Below are 4360 nucleotides of genomic sequence, written 5' to 3'. Positions count from 1 at the left end.
ATTTTGCATAGTGTTAATGCCAAAGTGATGCTTCCATGTGGCTCAAAGAATAGAAGGAATTATCATCCAAAACGTCTTGCAAACTATAAGCTACAGAAAACCAGCAGGTCCCTTCAGTGACCTGGGACATGTATGTGTCTTCCCTTTTGAAATCACTTGCTTTATTTTTTTAATTTTTAAATCTAATGACCAATGAAAATGACTCTCATAATATTTCTACTGTGATTTTTTAAAAGTGTTATTTGTTCAGATAAATGTCATATATTGTGTTTTCTTCTCAGTATATCTCTTTAAGGTGAATGTGAAGATATTTTTGCTTTCAAGTGGCTTCAGTGTTCTAGATAATTCAAATGATTTGTCTGAAAGTGTTATTATTGCTGAGTGACATGAACTCAGTTTCTGATTCATATTTTTCCCTAATGCAGAGAAAATCACTTTTTACTTGCTCCCAAGCCTTTGACTGTGTGGATCACAATAAACTGTGGAAAATTCTGAAAGAGATGGGCATACCAGACCACCTGACCTGCCTCTTGAGAAACCTATATGCAGGTCAGGAAGCCACAGTTAAAACTGGACATGGAACAACAGACTGGTTCTAAATAGGAAAAGGAGTACGTCAAGGCTGTATATTGTCCACCTGCTTGTTTAACTTATATGCAGAGTACCCCATGAAAAACGCTGGGCTGGAAGAAGCACAAGCTGGAATCAAGATTGCTGGGAGAAATATCAATAACCTCAGATATGTAGATGACACCACCCTTATGGCAGAAAGTGAGGAGGAACTAAAAAGCCTCTTGGTGAAAGTGAAAGAGGAGAGTGAAAAAGTTGGCTTAAAGCTCAACATTCAGAAAACGAAGACCATGGCATCTGATCCCATCACTTCATGGTAAATAGATGGGGAAACAGTGGAAAGAGTGTCAGACTTTTTATTTTGAGGGGCTCCAAAATCACTGCAGATGGTGATTGCAGCCATGAAATTCAAAGACGCTTACTTCTTGGAAGAAAAGTTATGACCAACCTATATAGCATATTCAAAAGCAGAGACATTACTTAGCCAACAAAGTTCCGTCTAGTCGAGGCTATGGCTTTTCCAGTGGTCATGTATGGATGTGAGAGTTGGACTGTGAAGAAAGCTGACCACTGAAGAATTGATGCTTTTGAACTGTGGTGTTGGAAAAGACTCTTGAGAGTCCCTTGGACTGCAAGGAGATCCAACTAGTCCATTCTGAAGGACATCAGCCCTGGGATTTCTTTGGAGGGAATGATGCTGAAGCTGAAACTCCAGTACTTTGTCCACCTCATGCAAAGAGTTGACTCATTGGAAAAGACTCTGATGCTGGGAGGGATTAGGGGCAGGAGAAGAAGGGGACAACAGAGGATGAGATGGCTGGATGGCATCACTGACTCGATGGACTTGAGTCTGAGTGAACTCCGGGAGTTGGTGATGGACAGGGAGGCCTGGCGTGCTACGATTCATGGGGTCGGACGTGACTGAGTGACTGAACTGAACTGAAAGTCTTCCCCAGTGGCTCAGAGGTTAAAGCGTCTGCCTCCAATGCGGGAGACCCAGGTTCGATCCCTGGATCGGGAAGATCCCCTGGAGAAGGGAAATGGCAACCCACTCCAGTATTCTTGCCTGGAGAATCCCATGGATGGAGGAGCTTAGTGGGCTACAGTCCACAGGGTCACAAAGATTCAGACAAGACTGAGAGACTTCACTTCCACAAAGTCTTCTATTTTCTTTTTGTTCTTTTAATTCTAACTCTGAAAAGTGAGTTATCCAACATGGAATCAGAGTTTGCTCTTCCCTGTTACACAGTGAGAACCTTTCATTAATGACAGCAGCAGTTAACACTTAGGAATCTACGGCATCCAGAACACTGAATCCTGTAGGAAGCTTGTATAGAAGAGGAAACTGAAGCTTAAAGAAATTTAAATAATTTATTCAAGGCTACGTAGCTTAGTAAGTGATAGAACTGGTGTTCAGACCCAGGTATTCTGAGTCTAGTGCCCAAACATTGAGTATTGCTTTGCTAAAGCTTGGCTGCATTTGGCCACTGATTGAACCTGTGCCCCTTATAGTGGAAGCATGGAGTCCTAACCACTGGACTACCAGGGAATTTCCTTAGCTACATTTTTTGCTTCTAAGTGGATGGGAATTTCTGTTTAGCTAAGTGGAGTTTGGCTAGCAGGCAGGTAAGAGAGTGTGTGGACAGCTGGGGAGTATATGTTTCCTCAGTGCTTTTCATCCAGTGTGTGCAGGAGGAAAGGAGTATCAAAGCGTTTCTCTGTGGGTCTGTAAAGTTCTTCTAAACCTCATGGTCATCCTGGGAAACTGAAAGAACAAAGGGAAGTTACACGGCCTTTGGATGTCTTGTTCTCGTAGTCCTAATTACAGAATATTCTGCTTTTGAGGGATTGATGTTGGTCTTCCACATTATCCTTTCCTGTCTTCACGGAAATGTGACCAATGTTGTCTAGGCTAGTTTATAACTTTGGTAAGAGCACAAAGTCTACCATCTGTTTTGACAAGGTCATGTAAGTCTTATGTGGTTGCATTTCTATACAGGTTTATAACCTATTTTCTTGTCTTTCCCATCATATTCCCCTTCTGTTCTTATGCTTTTCTCTAACACATTGTCATACAGATGTTGTGCTAAACAGTAGCAATCCAGTGAAAAAAATTTTTAGGTCCTGTGTAGCTACCAGGATAACTCAAGCAGACTCTCACACCAGGAGTGCTGATATAGCCATGGACCAGACATATGGACATGATAGTAGGCATGCTTATTAGAGCCTGGCCCAATAATGACAATTTAGTGATCCCATACATGGAGGACAGTGCACCAGTGTTCCACATTCCACAGTCATTTAGACAGACTTTAATGTTATTGGAGAAAGTCAGCAAAAAGCATTCTAGGCTATGGAAAAGGAATGCTGTTCTTTAAAAATGCTTGTTCAAGATGCCTCCTGGTTGATACTAATGAAAAGTTTTGTTTCCGGTTTTCAGGATTACACAGATGTTTGAATTGTCCTTGCCATAACATTTTTCACCATGTAGTGGACCTCATATAAAAAGTAAGCTGTCTGGCTTGGAATCTTCTGAGCCTTATAGCAATTGTGTAATTACCAGATAGTGAATGCCTGCTTTGCTGTGCACTCATGTTTACCTGACCATAGGGTTGTGAAAGTCAGAAAAATATAAAATATCTTCAAAATAATCCAAATTTGATACTTACAAAGGCAAATATCATGATATGTTTGTTCCAAAGAAATTCACCCTTTTAACCCTTTAAATTGCACTTTTTTTTTTTTTTTTTTTTTTTTTTGCCATTCCAGTTGAAACCAAGAATTGAAAATACTTATAATTTCTTGTGACAGGAAATTCCCTAGCATTCCAGTGGTTAGGACTTGGTGCTTTCACAGCCCTGGGCCCAAGGTTCAGCCCATGGTCGGAGAACTCAGATCCCACAAACCACAAATATGTATACATTTCTTATGGCAGTAGACCTTTATCCCTGCAGAATTTCATGTAAATTATTTTTGACAATTTCAACCACAGATTAAACTTATTTCAAAGGATTTGTAAACCTTGTTTTCAAGTTTAAAGCTAGGAATAAGTCTTTTTTAAGTTATTATTATGGCAACTGAAAAGTTCACTTTACATTTTGTCTGTGTGTGTGCACGTTAGTTGCTCAGTTGTGTCTGACTCTTTGTGATCCCATGGACCGTAGCCCACAAGACTCCTCTGTCCATGGAATTCTCCAGGCTGGAACACTGGAGGGGTGGCCATTCCCTTCTCCAGGAGGTCTTCCTGACCTAGGGATCAAACTCAATCTCCTGCCTTGCAGGCAGATCCTTTAATATCTGAACCTCTAGGGAAGTCCTTAGTTTACCTTATACTCAATTAAAATCAGATCTTTTATACAAAAACGTTGCTCTGTGATGATTTCTTATACCTGTGTTTTTTACTGATACTGTTTGTATCCTACTATTTTGAGGAGACAGTTTTATGTCTTACGCTTCAAACTTCTGAATATGTATTTTCATTTAGATACCTCGCAGTCTAAAGTGGGGCTCTAGTCTAGGCAGCATGTGTTTGTCACTGTAATTTGTGTAGATCATTTATTTTTTTCTCTGTGTAGAAGTCCATTTATTTGGAACTTTTGTGACTCTAGTTCTAGGTCATGAAAATGATTAGTATGATCAGGGCATACTCTTAACAAAATTGGGAAGGACTAGAACTTTTCATTGAGTATCTATAATATACTCAGTACTACCTTAGTCCTCCAGTGGTTTTATAGCTTTCTCAAACTGCTTTTAGAGACGGAATTGCAATAAGTCATATATTCTCAACTGT

The 4360-nt window shown here is 40.1% G+C and overlaps 1 non-coding gene across 1 annotated transcript; it reads left to right on the top strand.

The window, feature by feature from the left end:
- On the top strand, window positions 1520-1591 carry TRNAW-CCA. The gene has a single exon. It is a non-coding gene; the product is annotated as a tRNA-Trp (tRNA).

The sequence above is a fragment of the Capra hircus genome, chromosome 11 (genome assembly GCF_001704415.2).
Source record: "Capra hircus breed San Clemente chromosome 11, ASM170441v1, whole genome shotgun sequence".
Taxonomy (NCBI): domain Eukaryota; kingdom Metazoa; phylum Chordata; class Mammalia; order Artiodactyla; family Bovidae; genus Capra; species Capra hircus.
Note: the sequence above shows the minus strand (reverse complement) of the source record. Positions and strands in the feature narration are given on the sequence as shown.